The following is an 18,734-nucleotide window of genomic DNA, read 5'->3' as shown; positions in this document are numbered from 1 at the left end:
TGAATCTTGAATGACCTAGGAAGATTAATATCACTGACCCCATTTTACAGACCAGAAAACTGAGGCTCGGAATAACTTCCTCAAATTATTCTCGGTGGCAGGAGAATGTAAAACTTTGCTACTTCGAAAACATTGCTTTACTCTTTCTATGGTATCACGTTTAATTCAAAGGAAGAATTTTTCCCCTGGAACTTTTCTTAGGAGGAAAACTTGAACTTTTTTTAAATAGATCTCAAACTAGCAGGTAAGATCTCAAGGGGGCTCGAGTGTAAGGTGAACCACTTAGGGTTGGACAAGACAAATAACTTGTTTTGGGGGCAGGAGGGTGGATCCAGAGAGCTGACGGAAAGCCACACATGGGCTACAGCATGACCCCTCCTGAGACCCTGCAAACTTCAACCCTTCTTCAACTCATGACATACTTGAGTGTGTGGAGATTTCCTGGAAAATGGTGAAGGATGGACAGAACTGAGGTAGGTCATGTGGGAAGGGGGCTAAGAAGAAAATCCCAGAGAAATCACAAGGAGGGCCCATTTCCCCCAAAGCCAGGGCATTAATTGGTTTCAGGTCAAATTTTCCAGGGAGTGGGGGTAGGTAGCAGGCAACTACCTGACATCTTCTGACTCCCCTGGTCAGGAAGGAAAACTGTCAGCTAAGCCAAATTCCACTTTAGATCTTGATTCTTGGTCAGGTTTTCTTGGGGGTCAAGGAAGATGGGAATTTGTCTCTTGCTTACTGGTTACAGCCTTATTGAAGAGGGTCTCACAGCCCCCTCCCCATGAACACACACACACACACACACACACACACACACACACACACACACACACACATATAGTGCATCAAGCACACCTGAGGGGAATGTCTACTGAATTTCCTTGTGAATGGCAGGATTTTTACAGGACGGCACATGTGTGTTAGCCTTAGATTTTGTTTAAAGCACCTACTCACAGCTGTGATTCAGGGAATATTTATCGCATGCAACCATGTGACATGCAGAAAATGAATATGTCCAGTGGCTGCTGAGGCAGGGAGTGTAGTCTGGAGGGACGGGAGACCAGTGACGAATTGCAATGTAATGACTACAGAGAAGGTTATGCAGGGCAGAGCAAAAGCACAGGCTGTGGGGGGTTAATTGTGCTTGAGGGCATCAGAAAAGATCCCGTAGGGGCCGCGATGGAAGCCAAGGATAAGGAGTCATTTATCAGGAGCAGCAGCAGAAGGCCAGAATATACCCAGGTGGAACAATTGAGACTTTGGTTTAAATATGGACATAATTTTGAGGCCAGAATCAACTAGAAAAACAGAAGGACCATCTGCCGGGGCCAGAGAAAGATAGAACTCGTTCTGTCAGGAGGCTGGCAGGAGGGCTTCTGCCTCCCACATCAACATCGTTGTTATTAGTGTTGCCTTAACTTACCCTTACCATTAATGGTCCACAGCCACCCACTCCCTAGGCAGCTTCCCAGAAACCCCAGATTCTGATCTAATTTTATCTGGGAGAAATTTGGATTTCGAAGGAAATGCACAGAAGTCTTGCTTTGGAGGAGGCTGGTGGAAGTCAGGAACTCCAGGCCTCTGGCGAGCACACAAGGTAAAAGGAGGATGATTCATGTGGGCAAACCCACAAAAGGCCCCCATGTGTATGAATGACAGTATTTTATGCCACCATCCAGCAGCTGTATTTGCCCATCTCTGAGGAGGGTGACACAAGTCTCTGGAATGTGTCTCTTATTTCTGTCCTGCCTGGGTTTATAGCTATACAATGAGGTCTCTGCCTTCAGAGCAGAAAGGACTAATTAGTCTGGTTTATCTGGGCAGGAACACTGACTGCGTTTTCCTTGGGCTGGCAATGGTTAGGCCATAAAAGGTTGTGTCCCAGGAAGCCACACCAGGTGTCTGCAGTAATGTTCCCCAGTGTGTGTGTGTGTGTGTGTGTGTGTATGTGTGTGTGTGTGTGTGTCTGTGCAGAGAGGTGTGTTCACAGCTGTACCAAGGGTGCGCAGGGGAAGGTTTGACCACGACGCTGTGACTCAGGCCCAAGGGTGGGTGGAAGAGGAGATGGGCCACATCAGTATGAAAATCAGCCCTCCCTCCTGGGCCAGCAAGATGCCAGCCTTCACCACTCCCTTCTGAGGCCAGGCTGTCCCTTCCCATCAGTGAAGCGTGTCCTTCAATGATGCCTAGAGATTTCTCCTCAGTGATCTACTGACACAACACAACTTGTGATCTACGACACAAATTGACCTATAGGTTCAATCCCAATCCAGTTGAATTGACTTACAGTTGAATCCCAATCCAGATCCCAGCAGAATTAAAATCTGCTCTGTGTAAGGCACAGATGACATTAAGACAAGGCACAGACTGGGAGAAACTATTTACAAAAGACGTATCCGATAAAAGACTGTGACCCAAAATATACAAAGAACTCCTAAAATCAGACAACACAAAAGCAAACGACCCAATTAAAAAATGGGCAAAAGACATGGCCACCAAAGAAGATATATTATACACATGGCAAATAAGCACACAAAAAGATGCTGAACATAATACTGTAATTAAAATGACCATGAGATACGACTACACATCTCTTAAAATGGCTAAAATCCAAACCACCAAATGCTGGTGAGGATGTGGAACATCATCAAATACCAGTGGGAATGCAAAATGGCACAGCCACTTTAGAAGACAGGTGGCAATTTCCTACAAAACTGTCTGGGTAGAAGCACTTTTACCGTATGATCAAGCAATCATGCTCCTTGGTACTTACTCAAAGAAGTTGACAACTCATGTCCACCCAAAAATCTGCACATGGGGATTATGGCAACTTTGTTCATGATTGTCAAAACTCGAAAGCAACCAAGATGTTCTTCAAGAGGTGAATGGTTGAATGAACATGGGTACATTTGGACAATGGAATATTATTTAGCACTAAAAAGAAATGAGCTCTCAAGCCATGAAAAGGCACGCATGACCCTTAAATATGTATTACTATGCGAAAGACACCTATCTGTGAAGGCTACATGTTGCATGACTCCAACTATTAGACATTCTGGAAAAAGCAAAACTGTGGTCCGTGAGAAGATCAGTGGTTGCCAAGGATGGGAGGATGGGGAAATGAATAGAGCACAGAGGACTTTTAGGACAATGAAACTACTCTGTACGATACTGTAATGATGAGTATGTGTCATTATACGTTTGTCAAAATCCCATAGAATATACAAGGGTGAACCCTGATGTAAACAATAGACTTTGGGTGATTATGATGTGCTGATGTTGGTTCGCCAATTGTAACACACCTACTATTTTGTTGTGGGATGATACTAGTCAGACAGCCTATGTGTGTGTTGGGCCAGGGGGTACACAGACATCTCTGTACCTTCCACTCAATTTTGCTGTGGACCTATAACTGCTCTTAAAAAATGTCTATCAAATACTCAAAGAAACAAAGTAGAAATCCCTAGTCTCTCAAACCACAGAGGCAACTACTATATAGACCCTAAAGACAAGAATCTGCTCAAAAGAAACTGGGCAAAACTATAAATAAGAAATAAAAATATGATGAAAACTGTCTTCCCCTCAGCTTTGTAGATGTTAAGAGTACAGCTTATTATGTCTTATGTAATGGAATAGTTTTGTACTGTTTGGAATTTAAAGAAAAGGGAATTAAATAGTTTAGATGTAGGCGCGCCTGGGTGGCTCAGTCAATTAAGCATCCTACTCCTTATTTCGGCTCAGGTCATGATCTCACAGTTCATGGGTTTGAGCCCCACGTCAAGCTCCATGTTGACAGTGTGTAGATTGCTTGGAATACTCTCTCTCTCTCTCTCTCTCTCTCTCTCTCTCTCTCTTTCTCTCTCTCTCTCCCCCCCCTCCCTCCCTCCCCCCACTTCCCTCCCCCACTTGTGTTTGCGCACTCTCTCTCTTTCAAAATAAATAAACTTAAAATGATAGTTTAGGGGCGCCTGGGTGGCTCAGTTGGTTAAGCAACCAACTTCGGCTCAGGTCATGATCTCACAGTTCGTGGGTTCCAGCCCTGCATCAGGCTCTATGCTGACAGCTCAAAATCTGGAGCCTGCTTGGGATTCTGTGTCTCCCTCTCTCTCTGCCCCTCCCCTGCTCATACTTTGTCTCTCTAAAATAAATAAACACAAAAAATATATATAGTTTAGATGTAAACACTACAAGTTCTTCAAAAGCCAAAAGGTATTATAGCTCTTCAAGCCAGACATAAAAAGGCCACTGAGACATCCCACAGGTTTTCATTTCTAGTAAGGTAAACATTGATTGCCACGATCCACAAGAGCAAAAAGCTCTTTGGGGTCCTCCCACTTTGTTTTAAGATTAGAGGTCTCTGGATTCTAAAAGGTGAGAAAACCACTGTGGAGTATTCCTAACTGCAAAAGGTCTATTTCTTGCTTTGACTCATAAGGAGTCATTGTTGCTTAATTCCAAACATCTATTAAAGTCCCTGGCTGGGCCTGGCTGGGCCTTTAGCTCAGGAAGCTCACTTTGCTCACCTGAGGGACTTTCAACAAAGTTAACTTTTTTTCCTTCTTCAATTTTTGTCTATAAAAGAAAACTATTTCTCTGTTCACAACACCTTTGACACCAAATGTGTGAGTTTTCTACAGCAAACAATTCTCCAGTTTTCTGTGGACACCAACTGGATGTCCTGTAATTTAATTCAGTTCTGACTCAACCCAGAATTAGCACAGACCCCACAGATTAAGGGCTCAGTCCCATAAGACGGACTCCTGTCAGAGGCCAATTGCAAGTAGTAAATCCCCAGGTTACCCTCACTTATGTCTGACTTGGCTGTAAATTGGTGGTTCCCACAACCCCCTCCTTGAGGCTGATAATTTGCTATAATGGCTCACAGAACTCTGGGAAACAGTTTATTTGGTATTACTGGTTAATTAGAAAGAATACAAACTGACCAGACAGATGAAGAGCTACATATGGCACATATGGCAACATCGAAGAGTCCCCAGGTCAGGAGCTTCTGTTCCTGGTGTAGTTTTGGGGTGTGCCACCCTCCTGGCACCTGGGTGCAATCACCAACTCAGAAACTCTAACCCTTTGACTTAGGGTTCTTTATGGAGGTTCCATTATAGGCATGCTTGATTAAATCATTAGTCGTTAGTACTTAATCCCCAGCCCCTTTTCTGTCCTTGGAAGTTGGGGCGGTGGGGGTGGAGGGAGGTGTAGCAAGCTGGAGAGGGACTGAAAGAAGTTCCAACTTATCAAATGGTTGGTTCCTCTGGCAACCTGCCCCCATTCTAAAGCTGGGAGAGGCTCTTAGATACCAGTCATCTAATTAACATAAACTCCTGTCTGGTTTTGAAGGGGCTTATTATGAATAACAAAAGGTGTTCCTTTCACCCCTACCACTCAGGGAAATAGCCAGCCTCTTAGAATCTCTGTGCCAGGAACTGGGGAGGAAGACAGAATATGTATTTCTTCTTATATCACAAAATCACAGTGTGTGTTGCTTGCCATTTTTTCTTCATCCTCCTCTACTTTCCCCCCATTTTCTCATTTTTGTTTTATTTTCTTTTTTCTCATTTTTCTTTTTCTTTTGAAATTTTTATTCTTCTCATTTTTTTTAAAATTTTAGTTTAAAAGTTTTTTTCTTTCTTTACTCTGTTAGTCTTTTCCCAGTGTTGCTTTTTTGCTTTACTCTTCTATTATCACCTTTTGCTTTTTCTCATTTTTATTTTCTTTTGTTTTTCTCATTTTTAATTTTTTCTTTATCCCTTTACTTCTTTCCACTTTTTGTTTATTTCTCATATTTTAATATTCTTTTTGTTTTTCTCATTTTTCTTTTTTTCCCATTTATTTTCTCTCTTTTTTTTTTCTTTAGTAGGTTAGTGTTGTTAGCAGTCAGTCCAACACCCTGCAGAGACTCTCGACCATCTCTGCTGAGGAGCAGACCACAGAAGGGACTACTGGCCTCTCAAAGCCATTGGCAAAGACCATGACGCTCATCATCATATCTCTAGATAGATGTTGAAATTGAAAATTGAAAACTTCTCTCCCTTCTTCCCTTCCATCACCTCTCCCTTCCCCTGAAGCACCATTTCCCTCTGAAACTGCTGACTCAGAAGCAGGCCAGAGACCTCCCTCACTCTGTCTCTCTGGCCAAAGCCCCAGGTGAGATCTCTGTTGTAAGGAGCAGTGGCCACGGGACGTGGCACTCAGAGGGGATGATGTGACCCTTGCTCTTTGACATACTCAGGTAACACAGGTGTCAGCCAGGTCCTCACTTCCTGTCCTTCTGACAGGCAAATGACACTGGCTCAAACTTCCATTCTTTGTGGAGCAGGACCTCTCTCCCCACCAGCCAAGCTGCCAGTCTCAGTAGGGATTCTTGAAAGTCAGACATGTCACCGGGCCACTCAGGCTGTGAGTTTTGCTTGCAATGAATCCTGGATCTTTCATCTGGCAGCTTGCCACTGGCCCCTTCTCACTATCCCATATCTCTCCAGAGAGACTCAGCTTCTCTACCTTATGTCCCTGGTAGCACTCATTCGAGGCCATTACATTTCTTATTAAAGATTCTGGGTGTGGGGGCCCCTGGTTGGCTCAGTCAGTAGAGCGTATGACTCTTGACCTCAGGGTCATGAGTTCAAGCCCTATGTTGGGGGTGGAGCCTACTTAAAAAAAAAGATTCAGAGTATAAGTGTGGGGGTTACATCAGAGAATAGCACATTGGATAAAATAGACTGTCAGACATGATTAGTCTTTTTTTAAGTTTATTTATTTATTTATTTTGAGAGACAGCACACGCATGAGCAGGGGAGGGGCAGGGAGAGAGGGAGAGAGAGAGAAGGAATCCCAGGCAGGCTCTGTAGTGTGAGATCACGGCCTGAGCTGGATGCTTAACTGACTGAGCCACCCAGATGCCCTGAGACATCATTAGTCTTAAAGCCTTCAGGTGTCCCCTCTCCTGGGGCCCCGTCTTTAACTGGGACTGTTCACTGGTCTTCTCTTCTGTTGGCTCCAGACTCAACTCCTTCCTGGGTCCCTTTGTTCCCCTTCACCTCCCTCCTCGTCACCCTGGCTCACCTACTCCAACCATCCCCCACCAGCTTAAAACAACAACAACAAAAAAACAAAATCCTCTCTCTTTCAGAGCATTCCTTTTTATTTTAAATTGTTTTAGAAAGTACAATTGAAGTACAATTGAAGTATGCTAAACTGGTTTCTGGCTATACCAAATAAGCTCCCAGAACACTCACATTAAATCTTTGGGTTTCATGCTCTCATTTCTCTTTGGTAAATACCTAAGTGGAGTGGTTGGGTCAGATGGTAGATGAGTGTTGAACTTTTCAGGAAACCGCCTAACTGATTTCCAGGGTGGTTACACCGCCTTACACTCCCACCGTCAGTGTATGCGAGTTTCAGTTGCCATCCAGTGGTATGCCAGTCATTTTAAATTTAGTCATGTTGTTGTGGTTTTGTTACTTTATTTCAACATGGGGATTTCGGGGGTTTCGCTAGCTCTTGGCTTCACTTCTACCAAGGGGGAACATACGCTTAGATTTACGGAGAATAAAACCAGGTTCTGCCTGTTGTGCCAGGTTAACAATGCCCCTCTTACCTTCCCAAGCGTCCTGGTTTGGATTAGAAAATATGTAGTTTCTCTGCTTCTAATCCCATTGGCCGTGCCCCCAGGCTGTCCATCCACAGCCACAAAGGCTCATCAAGGCATTCTGCTCAACAAAGACTTTTCCCTCCTCTACAAGGAAATATCTTGCTTTTCTTAAAACAATTTTTCCCTATCACAAAAGGATCACAGGAAGCAAGAGTGGCATAACGTTGAGACACCCAAATAAATTAGAAACTTATATCCACAGAAAAGCCTGCTCACTAACATTTACCTCGGCTTTACTCTTAATTGCCAATACTTCGAAACAACCAAGATGACCTTCAGTAGGTGAATAAACACTCTGTGATGCATCCAGACCATGAAATTTTATTTATCAATAAACAGAAATGAGCCATCACCCATCTTAAGGGACCTTAAGCATACCGCTTACTGAAAGAAACCAGTCTGAAAGGCTACATATTGTATGATTCTAGTAACATGGCCTTCTGGAAAAGGCAAAACTATAGAGACACTTAAAAGATCCTGTGATCGTCAGGGATTAGGGGTGACGAGGGATGAAGAGGTCCAGCAGTGTAAAGCATTCTGCATGATACTGTAATGGTGGATACATGACATAAGGCATTTGTTAAGAGCTATGGAACTATAAGAACACAAAGGGTGAACCCTATATGAACTAGGGTCTTTAGTTCACCATAATGTCTCAATGTGGGCTCATCAATTTTAACACGTCACTCGTGCAACGTGTTAACAATAGGGGAGATTGGGAAGGGGGGCTGCGTGGGGGTGGAAGGAAGTGGTACATGTTTTCTGTTCAATTTCTATGTAAACCTAACATCTCTCTAAAAAACAAATCTGGTATTAAAGAAAAAATCCCTGCAGACTTTTTGCAGAAATTGATGTGCTGATTCTAGAATTTAGTGGAATTTCAAAGAACCTAGATCTGCCAAGACACTGGTAAAGAAAATTAAAGTTGGAGGACTCTACACTGCCCGAGTCCCAGACTTACTATAAAGCTACAATTACCAGGACAGTGTGGCACTGATGTAGACAGTCCAGTGCACGAGTGGAAAAGGGCAAGGAGTGCTTAAGGGGACCCCCAGATGCAGTCAATGAACCCACATGGGGAGAGGAACATCATGTTAACAGGTCATACTGGAGCAACTAGACATACCCATAGAGACAACAAACCTTGACCCCTACTTCATAACACACACACACACACACACACACACACACACACACACACACACACACACAAAGGAATTCAAGATGTGTAATGGATCTTAATGCAAGAGCTGAAACTAGGAGTGTCTGGGTGGCCTAGCTGGTTAAATGTCTGACTTTTGATTTCAGCTCAGGTCATGATCTCACGGTTCGTGAGAGGGAGCCTCACATCAGGCTCTGTGCTCATAGCACAGAGCCTGCCTGAGATTCTCTCTCTCTCCCTCTCTCTGCCCATCCCCTAAACTCCCTCACTCTCTCTCTCTCTCAAAATAAATAAACATTTTTTTAAAAAAGAGCTAACACTAGAAAACTTTTGGAAGAAAACATAGCAGAATAAAGTTTCTTAAGACAGGATAGAAACGCACTGATTATAAAACAATCAGTAAATTGTCTTCCATTAAAATTAAAGACTTCTTATCAAGGAGCACTCTTAGGAAAATGAAAACCAGCCTTAGGCTAGAGAAAAATCACATATAATTTGACATAAAATAAATGGATATATGCATCCATGCCTGCATGTATGTACATATACACGTGTACACATATGAACAAACACAGGTAATCTGGAAAAGATTCGTATCCAGAATGTACAGCAAGGTCCGCCAAGTGATGACAAAGTGAAAACAACACGAGAAACCTGTTGCTGGGAAGGGACCATTCTTCTGACATGCTCTGACTTCTTTCTCAGCCACATCCAGGCTGCCTTGGCCCCTCTGCCCCCATCCTGCCCATCCTTTGCTGCAGTGGCTGTTGTCCCCTTCCTCAGCCACAGTGACTATTTGTGGGGGATTCACATGTGTTTACAGAAGCCCAGTAACATTCTCAAACTCAGGGGAGCCAACTGAGCAGTCAAGGGGCCCTGTGGCCTGGGGCAAGTCACTGTTGTCCACCTTCCTGTCTGAAAATGAAGTGTCAGGCCACTGATTTTAAGGGTCCTTTCTGCTCTGACCCCTCAGTAACCCCAGTTAGGGATCCAACTGTCCTGCACAATAACAGGATGGAGGTGGGGTTGTCTTCCCATCAATGATTTCCACTTCAGCACTGTGCATCCTGCTTGTGAAGTTGCTTGCTCAATTCAGTTTCCAGAATAAACCTTTGCCGAGATCCCGCATTACATGACCTAATAATAACAAAAATAGCTACTCTAATAAAAGGTACTTCCTGACCTCAAATCAAATCTGAATGTCATATGTAAGCACTCACATTTCTTGGGTTGGAAAAATGAGGCTCAGAGAGGTTAAGCTGCTTGCCCATGATCACACAGCAAATACTGGCAGAGTCAGCCTTCAAACACAGGTTTTTCTAACCCCAAGAGTTTTCTACACTCCCACTGAGAGAACAGTGCTGATTTGCTTTTAAAGAGTTATATTCTTTTAATGAAGAGACTGCTTTTCAGGAGGGCAGGCGGAAGGGAATGAGTCTAAGATTCATGACATCTCCAATTCCTTGACACATGGGAAAACAGCATGAAGCCCGTGGGGTGGGGGTGGGTGAGTGAGGAATCCATACCTGTTCAGAGGACTTCTTTGAAGCTTAAAGCAATTCTAAATATAGTTCCTCCGAAACTACCCATAATTAGGGTACCTAACATGTACTATCGCATACCAGTAATCCTATCGCACCACAGTAATCCCATGAAATAGACATTACTTTGCAAAATTCTCACAGCTTCAGGAGGTAGGTCCTATTGTTCCCCCCACGTGTCAGATAAGGTGGGTGAAGCATGGAGTGGTTAAGGCCTTGCCCACGGCAGCCGCTTAGGAAGTGTGTGAGTGGATGGGGTTCCAGAATCTCATCCCATTACTCCATTTTAGTTCCTGTTCAGCCCTACCACCATCGGATTTGTTTTATGTGTTTGTTTTCTGTGTTCTTCTTTCTAGACTTTAGTGTCATAAGGGTGAGGGACTAACCCCTCTTGTTTACATCTGTGGACCCAGCTACTTGAGACCCTATAGACGCTCCCACACGAGTTTTGAATAAATTAACAAGAAGCATTACATGGCTTACTCTTAGGTTCTGGGTTCATCTCTTGTAATGAAAAAAGGAGGAGCCTAAATCATAGGAACATGGCTCACTGAAGCAGGGTTTTCATGGGAGGCGAGGTGTTTTCAGAACTTTGGTGGAGAGTTCTAGATGAGTTTGTGGAGATGAGGGGACGTTCAGTGCGTGTTCCTTTTTTCTCCCCCTGGCCCCACCTCAGTTCTTTTTCCAGGTTCCTGCAGGCTCTGGTCAGGATGGAGACACTCCTCACTCTTACTGGAACCAGAGGAGAACCCTCAGTGTCCCAACCACCACTAGTGTTCCTTCCTAGAGGAAATCTGTGAAGCTGTCCCTGCTTTTCCTTCCACGTTTGGCCTGTGCTGTGAAAGGGATAGAGAGAGGCCTAGAGCTCATCTGCTGTGTTTTTTTTAATGTTTCTTTTTTAAATTTATTTTTGAGAGAGAGAGCGAGACAGAGAGAGAGAGAGCGCGTGCACAAGTGGGGGAGGGGCAGGGAGAGGGGGAGACACAGATTCCGAAGCAAGCTCCAGGCTCCCAGCCGTCAGCAAAGAGCCTGACTCGGGACTCAAACTCACGGACCCGTGAGGTCATGACCTGAGCCGAAGCTGGACTGAGCCACCCAGGCACCCCTGCTTGTTTGTTTTTAAAGTGAAAAGAAAAATGTTCTGTTTCCGGGGCGCCTGGGTGGCGCAGTCGGTTAAGCGTCCGACTTCAGCCGGGTCACGATCTCGCGGTCCGGGAGTTCGAGCCCCGCGTCAGGCTCTGGGCTGATGGCTCGGAGCCTGGAGCCTGTTTCTGATTCTGTGTCTCCCTCTCTCTCTGCCCCTCCCCCGTTCATGCTCTGTCTCTCTCTGTCCCAAAAATAAATTAAAAAAAAAAACGTTGAAAAAATTAAAAAAAAAAAATGTTCTGTTTCCAGGACTGTCACCCAGGGCTGTGATTAGCTGGTAATAGACAGCAAGGTGTGTAAATAAAATAAATTTTAAACATTATTCACCATTCATCGTTCAAAAAATTCCAGAATATGGCTATCCACCTGATTGAGCCCAGAGAGACCTGTGTTGGATTGTAACATGCAGGACTGGAAAACGATACATTTGTATTGTCTTAAGGCACAAAACACAAACAAACATACACACACCTTGTACAACACTCCTCCCTACACACACACACATACACACACACAGGCTAACATTAATTTTTCTTTTTTTTTTTTCTTTTTGGATGTAACAGTTTTAAGCTTTCTCTCTATATATAGTTTCATGTAATGACCACAACAGGGCAGAAAGTTCCATCACCCCCAAAACTCTCTGTGCTCCCCCTTAGTGGTCACACATTCCCCACCCCTAATCCCCAGCAACCACTGATTCATTCCCCATTGCCATATTGTTTTCTTTTTCCAGAACATCCTTGGCTTGTTCCAAATCTCAGGGAGAAAGCATTCCCTTAGAATTTTTTTTGAGTGTATCTATTGGGGCTAAGTTCTCTCTGCTTTCCTTCACTGAGAAAGTTTTTATTTCATCTTCATTCCTGAAGGATGTTTTCACCAGACAGAGAATACTGGCTTGACAGTTTTTGCCTTTTAGCCCTTTAAAACTGTGGCTCCATTTCCTTCTGGTGTCCAGTGTTTTATACAAGAAATCCGCAATCCTACAAATTAATGTTTCCTTCTGTACAAAGTGCCATTTTTCTCTGGTCGCTTGTAAGGTTTATTTTTTTTGTCTTTGTCTTTGTTTTTAGCAGTTTGATTAGACTGCTTTGGGGCATGAATTCCCTTGGGTTTATCTTATTTGAGGTTCACCGAGATTTTTCAATCTGTTTCTATCTTTCATCAAATCTGAGAAGTTTTTACCCATTATTTCTTCAAATAATTTTTTTTTTTTTTCACCATAGTCCCTTCCCTCTCCTTCTGGGACTCTGACAAGATGAATGTTAGACTTCTTGGTATTGTTCCACATATCCTCAAGCCTCTGTTCATTGTTTTTCTAATTTTTTCTCTTTGTGTTCACATTGGATACATCCTATTGATCTGTCAAGGTCACTGACTCTTCTCTATTTTGCTATTGATCCCATCCACTGCATGTTTTATTTTGGTTATTGCATTGTTAGGTTCAAAAAAAAAAAGTCTATTTAGTTCTTCTGTCTTCTATTTCTTTATTTTTTTTTATCTCTCTATTCATTTCAAGAGAATTTATCCTTGTTTCCTGGAGCATAGTTATAGCTGCCTCAGCATCTTTATCTAATAATTTCAACATGTGTGTCCTCTTAGAGTTGGCATCTCTTGACTGTCCATTCCCTTATCAGTCGAAATTTTTCTTGTTCCTCATATGCTGAGTAGCTTCAGATTATATTCTAGGCATTTTGAATATTATGTTCTGAGAATCTATGCCTCGTTTAAATCCTGAAGAGAATGTTGGATTTAGTTTTGTTTTATTTTAGCAGGCAACTGGATCTGGCCAAGCTGTAGGCTCAAGTCCTGACCTGCCTCCTGTGGACTGTGGTTCTAATGTCAGTTCAGTTTCCAAAGACTTTGCAGTACTGTGCAGATCTGTTTTCAGTCACCCAGTGGCCATCTGGGTGCCTGGGTGATGCTCTAATCCACGGCTGAGTTCTCAAAGCACACAGAGCTTAGACACGAGCCTAGGAGTTCAGATGGGGCCTCTCAGTTAAGAGCTGTCCTTTCTGAAATCATTCTGACACTCTCACCCCCTGTGGCCCTCTGGTAAGAGAGCTGGGGCATTAGTTCCCTGATGTACTGTGCAATCTCCAGAGTGTGTCTGAGTATGGGGCCAAGCAGTGGAAGACAAGGAGAGAAAAAAAAAATGGATGGAATTGTGTCCTACCTCTTTGAGACCAAAGTGGTCAGAAGGAAGATTTCCCTCTCTCAGAACTTTAGGCACCTTCCTCACTGTTGTCACCATTGCTACCACTGCTTTGAGGTTAGCTGGGGGTCCAGGTAGGAGAAGGAAGGGAGCCAACCAGGGGTTTTCCCCACTTCCTCTGACCCTTAGGAGACCCTTTTCCCACTCCTGGTCCAGAAAGCAAGGGTTCCTTTAACAGCCCATTCTGTTTGCATCTGGTGTGCATTTCTAGTTTTCAGACTGCCTATGAGTTGAGAAGGCAGATGGTCCCAGAGGGGAGGAAATGGGAGACTCAACACAGGTTTGGTGATACTTCAGATTCTGATCTCCTTCTCCAATCCACCTGCTCCTGATTCCTTTCATTGTCCTCAGACAGCTGCTCTGCACATTCTGTCTAGGATTTTTTTTGTTGCATTCAGTGGGAGAGGCATGTTGGAGTACACGTACTCCATCTTGCTCAGAACAAGAACCCAAATATATATATATTTTATCCAGTTTTTTAAACAGTAAAGGAGCCTTGCCTTAAACAGCAGGCACAATGCCCAATACTAATTGCCAGGGTTGCCTTCACACGGCCTCTAATAGCTGCATTCTTCTTGCTGGATTGGGCCTTCTGGCCATGTTAGAGGTAGGCTGTGGCAGGCTGTGCCCTCATAGGGTGCTCCTGAGGCTGGGAAACTTGCAGCTGGTGACCATGGACATCAATTCCCTCTTCTGCAAAATGGGGATAACTACGGCGTCCACTTTGCTGTGCAGCTAGGACAAGACTATGGATGCACATAAGAGGCACTCAGTAAATAACCATTTTTATTTGTTTCTCCAAGATGTGTGGGCCCAGCCGTACCAGCACATAGAGTTGTCCTTGAATCTCCAAGGACCAGCAGGTCCCTGGAACCAGACTCCATTTTTAGTGATAATTGGATGCTTGTTATCACCTAAGATCTGACTTAACAGCTATTTAACACTTTAGCAAGAAGAAAAACAAGCAACAGTGTCTTGATGGCAGTCGGATGGCCAAGACATCAAAATTCGTTGGCATGACCCAGTACTTTACCTACAGGCAAGTTTTAAAGACCTCATCTTATTTAAACAGTTCCATTAAAATGTTTTTCTCTCAATTTCTATGAAGAGGCAGGGAAAAAAAGATACTATGTATTTTCTCCTAGCATTTTTACTTAATGGGTGAGGTCACACCTAAAAGCAGCTTCCACATGTTCGGCAACATTCAGGGACAGTCTGGTCAATGGAAAGGAGTAATGTTCCCACTTACGAGGTGGGAGCCAGTGACTGGGTCAGTAATATTCCACTGGCTTCCCTGAGAAACCTAACAGGGACCATGGCAGGAGTGAAGGAAGAGGGGAGCATAGAAGGGAGCAGAACCAGGCGACTGCCCTGCGGGGAACCAATTGCCTTGGACTTATCCACAGCCTCTGTGCTGTGAGTCCCTCCCTATGAAACCTGGGGTACATGGGTCTAGAAATGGACCAAAGTTGGAGGAATATCACAGCCAGGCTGATGGAGATGTGGAATTAGGGAGGGTGGAATCAGATGGATCTGCTCTTGGTAGTTACTGCTTTTGGCAAATTGTTCAATCTATCTGAGCCTTGAGTTCTTTATCTGAGCCTTGAGTTCTTCACTTGCAGAGTGGGGGAAACAGACATCCCCCTCTTATGACTGGGGGCGAGATTAAATGAGGTAACGCGTATGGCACAGCCGTGGGGACTGGGGTCCAGGGGATCTTGATAGCGGTGCTTTCTTCTTACAACACAGATGTCCTATGGGACCCATCTGCCTCCAAGACCTGAGGAATGATCCCAAATCCCCACCCTGCCTACTACCAATGGGGGGTTTCAGTGAAGCCCTAGGCATCATTTTTCCTGCTTCCACTCCATTATGCTTTCCTTAGTTATTAAATCTAACCCAGATATGGAACTCAGCTTGACACACACCACGCATGCACACACACACACACAAACACACACACACACTCGCCATCCCTCAAAGCCACCTGGGTGGTCCAGTGGTACTGATACCTTGGGGATATGGAGATTTATAGCAGAAAAACACAGTAATACGAAACCACCTATAGACAGCCTGGTTTATTGGGCTTTTTGTCTTTCAGACATTTCTGCCCATCTTCCTCTCCCCTTCCCTCTAACCCTCTACCTACAGGAGTAGTGGCTCACACCACCTCTTGGGGGCCTTCTCCCAACTCAGGCCCACGGCTCTCACCTTCCACTTCCAAAAGCTCATTGAGTTATTTTCCTAAAGATGTGTGGCTCTTTCCCAGAGTCTTCTGGGAGCAGCTGGTAGAGTGATCTATCTATTTTGCTCTGCAATCTCCTGCACCAGCATCTGACGGCAGGTATCAGCACTCTATTCTCCTCCTGGAGTACAGGGCCTATGTTCGTCTCCACTACCGCCATCTTCCCAGGGCCCCACACCGCTCCTGGCACAGAACATGCCCTGGATAGACACAACCTAATCGGCTGATGGCATAAATCATTTTATGATGCAAATTAGGTAACCAGTCTTTCTATAACAGTGGCATCCCCGTCACCTCCACCATCACAGGTCAGGATGTTACTACCACTTTGGGCCACGCTGAACTGATCTGGGTTATAATTCCAGTTCACTTATTGCCTGCTGTTTGACCTTGGCCAAGTCACTACCCCAACCTGAGCCTCAATTTCATGATCTTTTAAATGGGAGCGATGATAGCTATACCCAGAGCCAAATTTACTGCGAAGCTAATAAAGGTAAATCTATAGGTAGTAGCCCTCACTTCTATATAAATACCTGCTTTTGTACCTAATTTTTGTGTTGGTAAATTTGTGTTTATTTTCTACAAGGGCTCCCCAAATTGTATACAACTTGGGCACCATGAACCTGGCTCTTGGTTGATGTGAGACTGTGAAATGCATGTCAGTGCCCGTCCTAGAGGGCTCCAGGATCAGAAGCCTTGTGACAAGAGAGCCAGAAGTATGGAACGTGTCTTACAGGCACCCCTCGCCCACTGACAGGCTCCTGCAAACTTGGGCAAACTTCCAAAGGGCCTGAGTCCAGCTTCTCTCAGGCAGACACTGACTCACCCTTTTCTGGGGGGTATCAGGAGAGGAATCTCTGGACTCCTACAGGTGACCTGACAGCCTCCCACTAGCCTCTAAGCCAGCTCCGCTTTGCTCAAACCCCTGTCCATTCCCTTCTGGAGGCCATGGTGAAGCCAAAGGGGAGGAAGTGTTCCAGCCGGTGTCCCCCACCTTCCCCAGCTCAACAAAGGCCCTGTTGCAGCCACTTGAGATACTGCATTACTATAACTTATTCCTGCATTCCATTTCCTGACCCTCAGGTACACAGAATTGGATTATGGATGAATCACCATCCTTGGTTCATGACATTCTCTTGTTTTGGTCCACGTCTGACCTCCTATTGGAACTTCCTTGGGCTTTTGGTTTTACTTTTTAACATAATAAGGACTGAAAAACCATCACTCAGAACAGAAGCTAGGACCATGACAGAAACCTACAGTCTGCTCTGTGTGCCCCACGCCCACCTGTGTTTTCAAACACTGAAGTCCAGTCCCATAGCACATCCGGCTCCAGGCCTCTGCTGTCCCTCTCACCATCTCAGAGCCGCCCCAGGGAATCTGGGTGAGAGGTAGTGGTACAGGGCTGGGCCGGGTCCAATCAGCCAGACCAGACAGGGCTCCCTTCTCATGGAGGAAGGAGAGTGGCTGGGATTGTACATCCAGAAACTTCTATTCACCTTTGATGAACCCAAGAGTCTCTCCCTCAGGACCGTTGACTGTGTCTGACATCGAGTGGGCTTACTGACTGGATGGAACAAGGCCCAGGAATTCTGTGTTCCCTGGAAAGTTGGCCACTGATATTAGTCTTCCATGTAAGGGCAGCAGTTGCTCTGAGAGAGCTTACAGCCAACAGCCCATGATGGTGACCCCAAGCCGCCTGATCTAGCTGGAGGCTCAGTAACCACAAGCCAGATGAGCCACATTCTTTCTAATCCTTCCCCCTCTCTGTCTACCCCAAGACATACTAATTCCTTTAGAATAAATCAAAATGGGGGGCACCTGGGTGGCTCAGTTGGTTAAGCGTCTGACTTCAGCTCAGGTCATGATCCCACAGTTCATGGGTTCGAGCCTCACGTCGGGCTCTGTGCTGACAGCTCAGAGCCTGGAGCCTGTTTCCGATTCTGTGTCTCCCTCTCTCTCTGCCCCTTCCTCACTCTCACTCTGTCTCACTCTCAAAAATAAATAAATAAACATTAAAAAAAATTTTTTTTAGAATAAATCAAAATGGGAAGGAAGACTTTCCCAAATAGACCTTACCTGCTTGAAAATCCCTCAGATTTCTTCACTTTTGGAATACCTTGTTTTCCCCTCCATCAGTACTGCCTGTATTAAAAGCCTTCTCTTGATAACAGAGGGCTTTCAGGTTGATCTTCAACCTAAGGTAGATTTCCTAAACAAAAGCAAAAAAAAGCAGATCAGTGTGGTTTATTTAATCGAAACTTTATAAAGTCTCATTGTGTGGTCCTTTTGGTTCTGGGCACGGAACAATTAAGTAGTGGTATCGCACATTGCTGCAACCAGGTCAGGCTTGATGTCAAAATACAGGCAGTCAAAATACAAAATCGATTATTTCCTCTCCAAAGGGCCTTTCTTTCAGGTTGTTCTCAGCCTAGAAGAAGCATAAGTCTAAAGACAAGAAAATTCTTCCCAGAGACACAGTACAACTCAGACAGATGGGGTAGTCAGGGCAGGCGAGCATCACAGAGCACAAAGCCATCCCGGGGTTCTGGGCAGCCCACCCCGCAGAGCCCACATCTCAACATCTCCATCTGCACAGACCTGTGCAGTAGCACGGAGCAACCAGGACAGCAGGGCTCCTGAACATACGGCCTAGAAACATGAAATTTGAGCAGTTGTAGCTAGAAAGAAGGAGACCCCTTTCCTTATTATTATATTTGAAGCCCTAGCAGAAGGGGTGAGCCATCCAGAAGAGACTGGAGGGCGAC

At 44.7% G+C, this 18,734-nt stretch overlaps 1 long non-coding RNA gene across 3 annotated transcripts in view; it reads right to left on the bottom strand.

The window, feature by feature from the left end:
* LOC123383959 overlaps nt 1-18,734 on the bottom strand; it is an 89,347-nt gene that overhangs the window by 24,023 nt on the left and 46,590 nt on the right. For 2 of the 3 annotated variants that reach the window (XR_006594409.1, XR_006594411.1), the window contains exon 3: nt 18,046-18,178. This is a non-coding gene — a long non-coding RNA (uncharacterized LOC123383959). Of the gene's footprint in view, nt 1-9,075; nt 9,960-18,045; nt 18,179-18,734 lie in introns of those variants that run through there. The other variant, XR_006594410.1, reaches the window with a different exon arrangement.

This window comes from Felis catus, chromosome A2, assembly GCF_018350175.1.
Source record: "Felis catus isolate Fca126 chromosome A2, F.catus_Fca126_mat1.0, whole genome shotgun sequence".
In the NCBI taxonomy this organism is placed as follows: Eukaryota; Metazoa; Chordata; class Mammalia; order Carnivora; family Felidae; genus Felis; species Felis catus.
The sequence above is the reverse complement of the archived record's forward strand: the minus strand, read 5'-3'. Positions and strand labels throughout refer to the sequence as shown.